A 13947-nucleotide genomic window follows, 5' to 3' on the forward strand; every position below is an offset into this window, starting at 1 on the left:
CACTGAGGATGTCACCTAGACAGGGGATGAAACGTCTGCAACACAAATTCCCAGCTCGGCGAACAGAACCACAACATATATATAATGCTTGCTATCTAACCGCCAGAATAAAACCAATGGTACCTCCTTGATGTTTAGCTTCTGCATGAATGAGTTACATCTTATTGTGTATTCTTTCTCGACATGACTAACTCCTTACTTAATTTTTAATACTTTTAGTTTTAAATTAAATTTTTAGTTTAATTAGGAACTGGAGAATATTGAAATAGCCTAACAAAAATTGTGAAGAAATTGATGAGACATTAGATGCAAAAGCATTATCTATGTGGGCGGCACGGTGGCACAGTGGTTAGCACTGCTGCCTCACAGCGCCAGAGACCCGGGTTCAATTCCCGACTCAGGCGACTGACTGTGTGGAGTTTGCACGTTCTCCCCGTGTCTGCGTGGGTTTCCTCCGGGTGCTCCGGTTTCCTCCCACAATCCAAAAATGTGCAGGTTAGGTGAATTGGCCATGCTAAATTGCCCGTAGTGTTAGGCTAAAGGGGTAAATGTAGGGGTATGGGTGGGTTGCGCTTCGGCGGGTCGGTGTGGACTTGTTGGGCCGAAGGGCCTGTTTCCACACTGTAAGTAATCTAATCTAATCTAATCTAATGATCTATAAATGCAAAATAGAGATATTTATGCACAGAAACAGACCCTTCAGTTCAACTCGTCCATACCAACCAGATATCCTAAATTGATTTAATCCCATTTGCCAGCTTTTGGCCCATACCCCTCTTAAACCCTTCCTATTCATGTACTCCTCCAGATACCTTTTAAATGTTTTTGTACCAGCCTTCACCATTTGCAGCTCATTCCATAAATGTACCACGCTCTGCATGAAAAATTTGCCCATTAGGTCACTTTTTAAATTCTTCCCCTGTCACATTAAATCTATGCCCTCTAGTTTTGGACTCCACACCCTGAGGAAAAGACCTTCTCTATTTATCCTATTCATACGCACCATTATTTTAGAAACCTCTACAAGGTCATCCCTTAGCCTCTGATGCTTCCAGGGAAAATACCCCCAGTTTATTCAAACCCTCCAACTGTGGCAGCATCCTTAAGTCTTTTCTGAACCCTTCCAAGTTTCACAACTTCTTTCCTGTAATAGGGAGACCAGAATTGCATGCTGTGTTCCAATAGTGACCTAACCAATGTCCTGTACTAACCCTATCGTCCCCAACAGTAGAATCCAATCCCTCTACACCTCCATCCGCCATGACCAGGGCCTCCAAGCCCTCCATTTTTCCCTCTCCCGACGTCCCCAACAGTAGAATGCCCTCCAACGCATCTCATCCACATCCTACACCTCCGCCCTCAGACCCCACCCCTCCAACCGTAACAAGGACAGAACGCCCCTGGTGCTCACCTTCCACCCTACCAACCTTCGCATAAACCAAATCATCCGCTGACATTTCCGCCACCTCCAAAAGGACCCCACCACCAGGGATATATTTCCCTCCCCATCCCTTTCTGCCTTTTTGCAAAGACCATTCCCTCTGTGCCTACCTGGTCAGGTCCATGCCCCCCTACAACCCACCCTCCCATCCTGGCACCTTCCTCTGCCACCGCAGGAACTGTAAGACCTGCGCCCACACCTCTTCCCTCCCCTCCATCCAAGGCCCTAAAGGAGCCTTCCACATCCATCAAAGTTTTACCTGCACATCCACTAATATCATTTATTATATCCGTTGCTCCCGATGCAGTCGCCTCTACCTTGGGGAGACTGGACACCTCATAGCAGAGCGCTTTAGGGAACATCTCCGGGACACCCGCAGCAATCAACCACACCGCCCTGTGGCCCAATATTTCATATCCCCCTCCCACTCTGCCGAGGACATGGAGGTCCTGGGCCTCCTTCACCGCCACCCCCTCACCACCAGACGCCCGGAGGAAGAACGCCTCATCTTCCACCTCAGAACACTTCAACCCCAGGGCATCAATGTGGACTTCAACAGTTTCCTCATTTCCACTTCCCCCACTCACCCTAGTTCCAACCTTCCAGCTCAGCACTGTCCCCATGACTTGTCCGGACTTGTCCTACCTGCCTATCTTCTTTTCCACCTATCCACTCCACCCTTCTCCGCCCCCAACCTATCACCTTCATCCCCACCCCCACTTACCTATTGTACTCTATGCTACTTTCTCCCCACCCCCACCCACCTCTAGCTTATCTCTCCACGCTTCAGGCTCTCTGCCTTTATTCCTGATGAAGGGCTTTTGCCCGAAACGTCGATTTTACTGCTCCTCGGATACTGCCTGAACTGCTGTGCTCTTCCAGCACCACTAATCCAGAATCAGGTTTCCAGCATCAGCAGTCATTGTTTTTACCTTGTTTTTACCCAGCCACATGACCTCCCAACTCCTATACTCAAAGCACTGACCAATTAAGACAAACATCCCAAATGCCATATTCACTATCCTATCTACCTGTGACACCACTTTCAAGGAACTATGAACCTGCACTGTAAAGTCTCTTTGTTCAGCAACATTCCCCATGTCCTTATCATTAAGTGTTCAAATCTTGATCTTTGAAAACAAAATGTTTGCCACTGGCCCCCTCCTTTCATATATTAAGTTATGACTTTGCACAACACTACTTGCTGGTTTTCTAATTAAATTCTAGAATTAATTTATACAGATCATTTGCATGGACCAATATTTATATGGAAGTTGTAATGCAAGAAACTTTGAGTGCACTGATGCTTGAGATATAATTCGGTGACTTAGCTGATGTTGAGATGCTTGCTTTCACCACTCCACAGAAATTGCATTAGAAATTTAGAAGATTATTTACTTGGAGCCATTTAAGTCATTCTAGGTGCATTTCATCGATGGGCAGCGTGAAATTGTTTTTTTTATTAAGATATCTAATATTTTGGTTATAGAAGTAGTTGCTCCCTGAATCCTCAGTGGATTTAGAGTCTGTTCAACTCTTTCCTTAAAGAGGTAAGCCCATTGAATATTTTTAGGTAGAAATAGACAGAATTATTGATTAGCAAGGGTGTCAGAGTAACTTGGTATGTGTGCATCTTTAGACATTTGCACAAATGAATGTGCCCCAGTACCTCACTCTCAAACTTCACCTTTATATGGTTTAGAATGTAAAAGTGTCACAAACATAAGTATGTACTAACTAACTACAGGAACTTTTCATAACCAACTCCACATTATAATATAGAACCTGTCCTGAGTATATCTACACCATACGTTGGCCAAAATGATTAAAGCCTTAGGTTGCATACAAGTTGAGAAATCAGACTTTACTGATGAAGCCAGGTATCCAATCACTCCTTTGTTAACAACTTTGTACTGTGTACCCTTGTGAAGACTGACATCTGTCTTGAGTATCTGGGTTCTTTTATGATTAAATTTCTGTAGTTAGTTAACACCTTTTATTGACAATGAATACAAGTTAAACATTTTTGCAGTTATACTTGGAGGGACCTCTAGTGCGTATTTAAGGAATTGCATGCTATTTCCTCAAATGTTTTAACTGTCGCAAAAATACAAACTTTTTTAGTGAGTTTGAACATTAGATTATATATTTCTTTTAAACAAGTAATTTTTTTTTTTACTGTGAATCTCAGCTATGTAAATTTGGGTGCAAATACTTAACATTGAAACCCAGTTCATTTTATGCTAATAAAATAACTTTGAATTTCCACTTGACTCTTGAAGAGTGTCATTTCATTTTCTACAGATCAGAACTGCATTTTATAATATTTCAAAGTTGCATGTGAAAGTCATAGCACTAATGAATATAAAAGAACAAAACTAAATTTCATAGTGTCGTACAGCATGGAAAAGACCCTTTAGTCCAATCAGTCCACGCTGACCATAATCCCAAACTAAACTAATCCCACGTTCTTGCGTTTGGCCCCCATCCCTTCAAATATTTCTTATTAGTGTATTAATCTAAATGCCCTTTACATATTGTAACTGTACCCACATCCACCATTCCTTTGGAAGTTCATTCCATACACAAATGACATTGTTTAAAAACAATTGCCCCTCATGCCTTTTTAAAATCTTTTCTTCTTTCACCTTAAAAATATGTTCTCTAGTCTTGAAATACACCTACCTTAGATGAATTGCAGGTGTCTTTTCTCTATACCCCTCATGATTTTATAAGCCTCTAAAAGGTTCCCCTTCAATTTCCTATGTTCTAATGAAAAAAAAGTGTCTCGGCCTCTCCTTATAACTCAAACTGTCCATTCCTGGTAAATCTCTTCCGAATGCTCTCCAGCTTAATACTGTCCTTCCTAAACAAGGGATGACCGGGATGGGACACAGTACTCACCAACTCTACAACCTCAATGTAACGTCCCAACCCCTATACTCAAATGTACAAGCAATGAAACCAAGTGTACTGAATGCCTTCTTAACGCATACCCTATCTATATGTGATGCAAGCTTCAATTGATTATGTACATGAACCCCTAGGTCTTCTGTTCTACAACACTACAACTTAATGACTCTCCACATAAACACAGTGGCTACAAGAGCAGATCATAGGCTAGGAATATGGCAGTGAGTAACTCACCTCCTGACTCCCCAAAGTCTGTTCATCACTTAGAAGGCACAAGTCAGGAGTGTGATGGAGTACTCCCCACTTGCCTGGATGAGTGCAGCCCTAACAACACAGAAGAAGCTTGACACCATCCAGGACAAAGCAGCCTTCTTGATTGGCACCACATCTACAAGCAGCATTCCCTCCACATTCCATAGCAGCAGTATGTACTATTTACAAGATGCACTGCAGAAATTCACCAGACAGCATCTTCCAAACCCATGACCACTTCCATCTAGAAGGACAAGGGCAGCAAATATACGGGAACACTCAAGTTTCCCCTCCAAGCCACTTTTACCATCCTGACTTTGAAATATATCCCCATTCCTTCACTGCCGCTGCATCAACACTGGAATTCCTTCTGTAATGGGATTGTCGGTTAACCCATAGCAGGTGGACTGCAGCAGTTAAAGAGAAGTGCTCACCCCCGCCTTCTCAAGAGGAACTAGAGATAAGCAATAAATGCTAGCCAGCCAGCAACACCCACATTCCACAAAATGAATAATTAGAAATAAACTACCCAGGGTTCTACTTTCAGTTGTACAAGTCCTGCCCTTGTTTGTTTTACCAAAATGCAATATATCACATTATCCAAATAAACCCCATCTGCCAATCTTCAGCCCATTGACTCAATTGATCACTATCTTTTTAATTTTCGATAATGTTCACTGTCCACTATAGCAAAAATTTTGGTGTCATCCACAAATTTACTAACCATATCTTCTGTATTCTCACCCTTAATCATTTATACAAATGACTAACAAAAGTGGACCCAATACCGAACACAGTGGAATACTGCTGCTCACTGACCTCCAGTCTGAAAATCAATCATCCTCCCTCACTCTTGTCTCCTGCCGTTAAGCCAATTTTGTATCCAATTGGCAAGTTCACCCTGAATCCTGTGAAATCTAATTTTACTAATCAGTCTACCATTCAGAACCTTGTCAAAGGCTTTACTGAAGTCTAAGTAAACAATGTCTCTGCTCTGCCTGACACTATAGCAATTATCCAATTTATTACCATTTCTGATATATATTTGCATTGTTATACCACTTGCATTGAGAAACCTTGATGAACTCTAAAATTAATCATATTGGACACCAATATTCCTTCAAATGTACACTTTTACTACAGATAAATAGCAGTGTAAAACTCAGCAGGATTTGTGCTGTTCATTTCATTTTGAATTTCTAATGTTAACAAATATCTTAACACTGTCTGGAATAGATATATATTTGTCATAACGGTATGAAATATTGTCCATGTATCTTTAAATTTGATCAACTATTTTAATATCTGGTACTTTCATGAATGGAAACAATTTTGTAAAAGGACCAAAACTGACTTTAAACATCCGCAGGGGTCATCAGACCCACAACGGCTAGCCACATTTCATAAAACTAAAGTGCATTAGATCAAAGACCGTCTGAGCTGAAGAAATTAACACCTTTCTGAAGGGTAATGAAATCAGTTAATCAGACCACATAGGGAGTAAGAAAACTTCCCCATCTCCTATTAGATTTATACCATCGATATGTTGATATGTTGGAGATGAAACGTCACCTGCTGGAAACTATAACCTCAGCAGACAGAGAATCTAGAAACAGCTGCTATTTCAAGGAGTCTTTCAGAAGACCAAACATTGTTGAAATAAGTAATGCAGAGCAGGGTGGCACGATGGCTCAGTGGTTAGCCCTGTTGCCTCACAGCACTATGGACCCGGGTTCAATTCCAGCCTTGGAGGTTGCACATTCTCCCTGGGTCTGCATGGATTTCCTCCCACAATCCAAAGATATGCAGGTTAGGTGAATTGGCCATGCTAAATTGCCCATAGTGTTCGTGGATGTGTTAGTTTGGGGTAAATGTAGACTAATAGGGTAGGGAATAGGGTTTGGGTGGGATACTCTTCAGAGGGTTGGTGTGGACTTGTTGGGCCAAAGGGCCTGTTTCCACACTGTAGGGATTCGAGAACTAAATATGAGCCAGGAAGTCTGTTTCTCCCTCCCCAGGAACAGAGGTTTGATAATTTGGCAGCATTGACTTGAAAGAAGCATCAAAGAATTTAAGAGATGACTGCAATATTTGCTACTGCTGACAACATCTAAGAAACCGACTAACCGACTGTGGTCTCAGGTAAAATCTTTGAGGAATGAGGAGCAGAAGTCGGTAATTCAGTCCCTTAAGCCTGCTCTGCCATTTGATACAATGATGGCTGGTCTCATTTCAGCCTCAACTCCACTTTCTTGCTCGTTCTAAATAACCCTTTAACTCATTATTAATTAGATATTGTCTATCTCCTCCTTAAATTTACTCAGTGTCCCAGAATCCACGGTGCTCCTGGATAGGGAATTCCACACATTCACAATTCTTTGAGAGAAGTAATTTCTCCTCATCTCTGTTTTAAATCTGCTACACTTCATCCTAAAACAATAATCTCCCATTGTAGATTGCCCCAGATAGAGTCATAGAGATGTACAGCACGGAAACAGACCCTTCGGTCCAACCTGTCCATGCCGACCAGATATCCCAACCCAATCTAGTCCCACCTGCCGCAGCCAGCCCATATCCCTCCAAACCCTTCTTATTCATATACCCTCCAAATGCCTCTTAAATGTTGCAATTGTACTAGCCTCCACCACATCCTCTGGCAGCTCATTCCATACATGCACCATCATCTGCAAGTACCACCCTCTGCGTAAGAAAGTTGCTCCTTAGGTCTCTTTTATATCTTTCCCCTCTCACCCTATGTCTACTTTGTCAGTGCCCTTTTGTATCTCAATTAGTTTTCCTCTCCTTCTAAACTGAAGACAGTATAGGCTTAGACTATTCAATCTCTATCCATAAGGTGCACCCTCATCGCTGGAATCAATCTAGTGAATCTCCTCTGAGCTGCTTCCAATACAACTACATCCCGCCTCAAGTAAGGGGACCAAATTTTATGCAAACTCCAGGTCCTGTCTCACAAATGCCTCATACAGTTACAGCAACATGTACCTGTTTTTATACTCTACAACAAATGCCAAAATTCCATTTCCCTTCTTTATTGCCTACTGTTTCTGCATATTAGCTTTCTGCAATTCACGCACAAGGACAGCCAGATCCCTCTGCAATGAAGAACTCTGGAGTTTCTCTTCAACCAGATAATAAGTTGGCTTTCTATCCCTCTGACCAAATGGATAACCTCACACTTAACCATGCTAAACTTCATCTGTCAAATTTTGACCAATTCATCTATCATTGGGCCAAATGGCCTGTTTCCACACTGTAGGGATTCTATGATTCTATCTATATCCAAATATATTAAGGGATATGGGAAACAACATTATATGGAGTTAGCCACAGATCAGCCATGATCTAGTTGAATAGTGGAACAGGCTCAAGGGACTTAATGGCTTAGTCTTGTTCCTAAGTTCCATATCTTTGTAAATTTCCTATTTCTTCATTGTAACTTACTTTCTGTAGTGATTGGTCCCATAGCCAGATGGATCTCATTAAAAATAAGATTCTTGTTTGGGGTTTTAACCTGGGACAATCAGGAAGCCCTGGCTGGCAGATACAAAACAGGAAATTCAGAAAGTCTCCTTAGTCCAGAGACTGGCTTTGAGCTGGCTGGTCACAGCCCATGTACTGTGCACATGTAAAGTAAGGGTGATTTGGTGACAGGGCACTGGTCTCTGTGCAGTTATTTCAATTTCCCATTTATTTTAGTGTCATTTGCAAATCTGACTATAGTACTTTCTATCCCTGCATCCAAATCATTAACATAGAGCATATATAATTGTGGCACACTAGTTACATTTTGCCAATGAGAAAAAGACCATTCTATCCTGATTCAGCTTTCTGATGATTAGCTAATCCTCTATCCAAGTTAACATATTACCCCTAAAACATCGAAGACATATTCAAGATTCTAAATTGTAGATTACTTTATCTTCCTCTGTACTATCCCCTTTTAACTTGTGTATGTGACGGTCCAAGTGACTCCTGAAAGGTTTGATGTCAAATCTTTAATATTTTCCTCAGGGTTAGTAGGCAATACATTTGGGTCTTTCTTTAAAAAAATCTTGTGGTTGGTTCTTTCTTACTTACAGTAAGAATAGTTAATCACATTTTTAATTGGAGAGAGCTATACCTTGTACTACAAAGAACTTACACTTTTATGGCCAACTGAGGAGGTTAAAAAGTGGAAAGTCAGCCTAATACTTCTCATTTGGTTGAAACAATTTACTAATTTTGTGAATAAAATTTGACTGATTTAAATAATTTCCAATATAAATTAAGGTTTGCAGTAAATCATTTATTTTTCTTCATTTTTGTTCATATTCTGTCTCCATCCTATTACTAACTCACATAATTTATTTTGTACTTGCCACATTAATAGTAAACTGGGTTGCAAGGTGATATAAATGAGTTTAGGTGTGTAATTGAGTAAGTGTTTATTAGCAAGCGAACAGCTAAACAGAGGCCAGATACTTCACAAAGGGGAAATAAAAATCAGAAAGAATGAATTTACAGTGAAAGACCTTTCTGTCATTTGTACTTCCCATGGTTTGCATTGGTGCAACCATCCAACCTATTTAGATTATACTCACCAGGAAAAATAATACACTTGGTGATTTAATTGAAATTGCTCAAGGCACATAGGCATAGCCTGAGGAGGTCACAAAGAGAACATCTGCTTGAAATTCTAGGATTACCGTACATGCCCCTCCCAACTCTTTATCAATAGCTGCATATCTAAAAACAGGGAGTAACATGAATTGAAACTCAGCAATGTTTCAAGTAGCGATTCAATGAAACATCACAATGAGGTTCCGGTGTCTTGTATTTAGTAGGATTCTATCAAACAATCCAAATCATTAGCAGTTTTTCTCTTGTGGCTAGGGTTTCAGCTTGATGCAACGTGGATAAAAATACTAAACATAGAACATGGTACTTTGCACATCAACCCTGAATTTTCTGGTAATTTATTTACTACTGCGTTCACTGTTATGAATGTTCTATGGAAATCTGATTTGAGTTGAAGACCTTCACATTTTCAGGGCTGCTTGACTTTGGTAGCAGAAGGCATCCTACAAGATGATTTATTGGGATGCCTCTCAAAGGTCAGATTTTATAGATTTTGTTTGACTGTGCCTTAATTCTGCAATAGGACTTTGTAGTGGCTAACACCAGTCCAAACGCAACTAAGAGCAAATCAAAACAATGAAAGAATGTAATACATTTTCACCACAATAAATAAGTCAAAATTTAATATATTGAATGATCCAAAGAGCTGGGACACTGAAATGATTTATATTTGATTTGTTCTCAGACACTCACATCACAACTTGCATCCAATAACAGTGACATTAGCAGGGAGGGCTATCAACTAACCACAATTAAACAGTTTCACTGTAAAACAGAAGAAATTAGAATTTTGAAGCGAATGTGTACAAGGTATATTAATAGATTTGGAATCATAGTTAAGTAACCTAATTCAGATCCTTGTTTCATTTTTAAATATTTCTTCTACCCTTGTACAGCTCACAGTGGGGAAACTTAATTGTAATCAGCATATTTGTCTCTTTAATTGCATAAAACAAACTAAGGACAATATATTTTTACTGAGGTTGAAAGTGCATATCTTAAGCTACAACAAAAAGATTTTATAAACACAGTCAAAGTTTGTAGGTTTTCCCATGGGCTCTTCCTTCATTCCCATTCTGGCAATAGGTGCCCATCAGAAGGTTTACCATGAATTCACTCCATGTCCTTTACTCCATGTGATACGTTTTGAGTGTAACTCAAGTGCAAATAGTTATTTGTACAATGGTAGAGTCCAAATGAACTGTTTTATTTGACAATATTGCTTGACACAATGTATTTTTAAAATGCAAATTACATTTAAAACTAGTTCTTAATTACAGTGAGTGAAAGCAAATATAAACTTAGATTAAAGATTTTAGAAACACTGGCAGTATCAAGCAGTAAAAGATCCAAATTTCTTATTCGCTTATTGATAAACCAGTTATTCTGTAAACAGAAAAAAAGGTATTTGACTACAATTTAAGAACTTTGGCTGTGCCATAACATAACATATCCAAAGTTGGAATAGGTGTTACCTCTCCGCTGATATTCTGCTCAAAGTGAGCGTAGAAGGCATTGAGACGATCTGGGAGGGATGTGTCATCGTCTGCTATCTTGCACTGTCTCTTTTTAGAACATGTGATGTCATTCAGTCCTTGCCATAGTCACCGGTGTCTGTCTGGGTCTCTAGTTTGGATCGGTATTGGTCCTTGGCTATCTTAATGGCTCTACAAAGGTCATTACTTGGATTCCTTATATTTGTGTGGGTCTCCTGATCTAAAGGCGTCGTGCCTGGTTTTTAGCAGGTTCTGTATGTCCTGATTCATCCAGGGTTTTTTGTTGGGGAACACCCGGATTGACTTCCTCGGTATGCAGTCCTCCACACACTTGCTGGTAAAGTCTGTAACGGTCATGGCATACTCATCCAAGGTACCTGTGGACTGTTTTGAACATAGCCCAGTCAGCCGATTCCAGACAGCATCGGAGTTGATCCTCTGCTTCCTCTGACCAGCACTGGACCTGTATCCGCGAGGGGGATCAGCCCCCGACTGTAATCACTGTATACCCATGACTATGTTGCCAAATACCAGACTAATGCCATTTACAAGTTCACTGATGACACCACTGTAGTCGGTCGAATCTCAGATAGCGATGAAACAGACAGGAAGTTGAAGAATTGGAAAAATGGTACACTCAGAACAACCTAGCACTCAATGCCGGCAAAATCAAGGAACTCATTATTGACTTTTGGTGGGATGTTACTCATGCCCCCCTATACATTAACAGCACAGAGGTGGAACGAGTGGAGAGTGTCAAGCTCCTGGGAGTGGTCATCCATAACAAGCTTTCTTGGACTCTTCATGTGGACGCACTGGTTACAAAGTCCCAACAAAGACTCTTCTTCCTCAGGCAGCTGAGGAAATTTGGCATGATGGCGAATACCCTTGCCAACTTTAATAGGTGTGTCATCGAGAGCATCCTTTCTGGATGTATCACTACCTGGTATGGCAACTGTACCATTCAAGATCAGAGACGGTTACAGAGAGTGGTGAACTCAGCACGGACAATCACAAAAGCCAACCTCCCATCTACAGAATCTATCTACCAGGCCTGCTGTCAACGAAATGCCGCCAGGGTTCTTAAACATCCATCCCACCCTGGCAATGTTTTTCTACAACCTCTACCATCGGCAAGAAGGTACAAAAGCCTGAACACATGCACCAGCTGGTTTTGTAACAGTTTCTACCCTACTGTTGTTAGAAACTGAATGGACACAAAAGAGTGAGTTAACATTTGCCTGTACCTGTGTTTTTGTTTTTGCTGCTGTTTACCTATTATTTACTTATCTATGCTACTTAGCTCTGTGGTCTGCCTGTATTGCTCGCAAGACAAAGTTTTTCACTGTGCCTCGGTATACATGACAATAAATTTAATTCAATTCAATTCAATTCTGTTAGAAATTTGTTTGTCCTGAACTAGACAGTATACAATGCAAATCCAGCAGGTTTAGACATGATGGGTTCACTTCAGGACAAATACTTAAATCACTCCTTTTTAATGGGATTGAAAAGATAGTGAAATGTAGTTGAAGCCTATCAGGAACAAATACATTTACCACATAAAAACTATGAGATTTATATAATTACCATTACAAACAACAGAGTAAACTATTTTATTACCTAAACGTATTGTCGAGAAAGTGCCTTTAAATTCTCTTCCTATAGTTAGGTACAGTTTTCTCTTCACCATTTGAGTGTTTCTTAGATTAGATTCCCTACAGTGTGGAAACAGGCCCTTTGGCCCAACAGGTCCACACCGATCCTCCAAAGAGTAACCTACCCACCTCTGACTAATGCTTCTAACAACTATGGACAATTTAGCATGGCCAATTCACCTGGCCTGCACATCTTTGGAATAGGGGGGAAACCGGAGCACCCAGACGAAACCCACACAGACACAGGGAGAACATGCAAACTCCACACAGACCAAGGCTGGAATCGAACCTGGTTCCCTGGTGCAGTGAGGCAGCAGTGCTAACCACTGAGCCACCGTGTCACCCGAGGCAGAAGACAGAAAACAAAATACAGCGGGGAGGATTGTATATTCCTTACAGAATCAAATAGAATTAAGGAGAATCCAACGGGTTTTTAAAACTATATTAAGGAGAAAAGGGTAACTAGGGAGAGAATAGGGCCCCTCAAAGATCATCATCTCCCAGACCGTCCATAACCTCATCACCTCGGGTGATCTCCCATCCACCGCCTCCAACCTCATAGTCCCACAACCCCGCACCTCCCGCTTCTACCTCCTGCCCAAAATCCACAAACCTGACTGCCCCGGCCGACCCATTGTCTCCGCCTGCTCCTGCCCCACCGAACTCATCTCTGCATACCTCGACACGGTCCTGTCCCCCTTAGTCCAAGAACTCCCCACCTACGTTCGGGACACCACCCATGCCCTCCACCTGCTCCATGATTTTCGCTTCCCCGGTCCCCAACGCCTTATCTTCACCATGGACATCCAGTCCCTGTACACCTCCATCCCCCATCACGAAGGACTCAAAGCCCTCCGCTTCTTTCTTTCCCGCCGTACCGACCAGTACCCTTCCACTGATACCCTCCTTCGACTGACTGAACTGGTCCTCACCCTGAACAACTTCTCATTCCAATCCTCCCACTTCCTCCAAACGAAAGGAGTAGCCATGGGCACCCGCATGGGCCCCAGCTATGCCTGCCTCTTCGTAGGATATGTGGAACAATCCATCTTCCGCAACTACACTGGCCCCCCCCCCCCCACCTTTTCCTCCGCTACATCGATGACTGTATCGGCGCTGCCTCGTGCTCCCACGAGGAAGTTGAACAGTTCATCCACTTCACCAACACCTTCCACCCCGACCTCAAATTCACCTGGACAGTCTCAGATTCCTCCCTCCCCTTCCTCGACCTTTCTATTTCCATCTCAGGCGACCGAATCAACACGGACATCTACTACAAACCGACCGACTCCCACAGCTACCTGGACTACACCTCCTCCCATCCTGCCCCCTGTAAAAACGCCATCCCATTCTCCCAATTCCTTCGACTCCGCCGCATCTGCTCCCAGGAGGACCAGTTCTAAAAACGCACAACCCAGATGGCCTCCTTCTTCAAAGACCACAATTTCCCCCCCGACGTGGTCGACGATGCCCTCCACCGCATCTCTTCCACTTCCCGCTCCTCCGCCCTTGAACCCCGCCCCTCCAACCGCCACCAGGACAGAACCCC

The sequence above is a fragment of the Chiloscyllium plagiosum genome, unplaced genomic scaffold (genome assembly GCF_037043375.1).
Source record: "Chiloscyllium plagiosum isolate Xiang-an unplaced genomic scaffold, Cpla_swu_hap1 HiC_scaffold_21, whole genome shotgun sequence".
Classification (NCBI taxonomy): Eukaryota; Metazoa; Chordata; class Chondrichthyes; order Orectolobiformes; family Hemiscylliidae; genus Chiloscyllium; species Chiloscyllium plagiosum.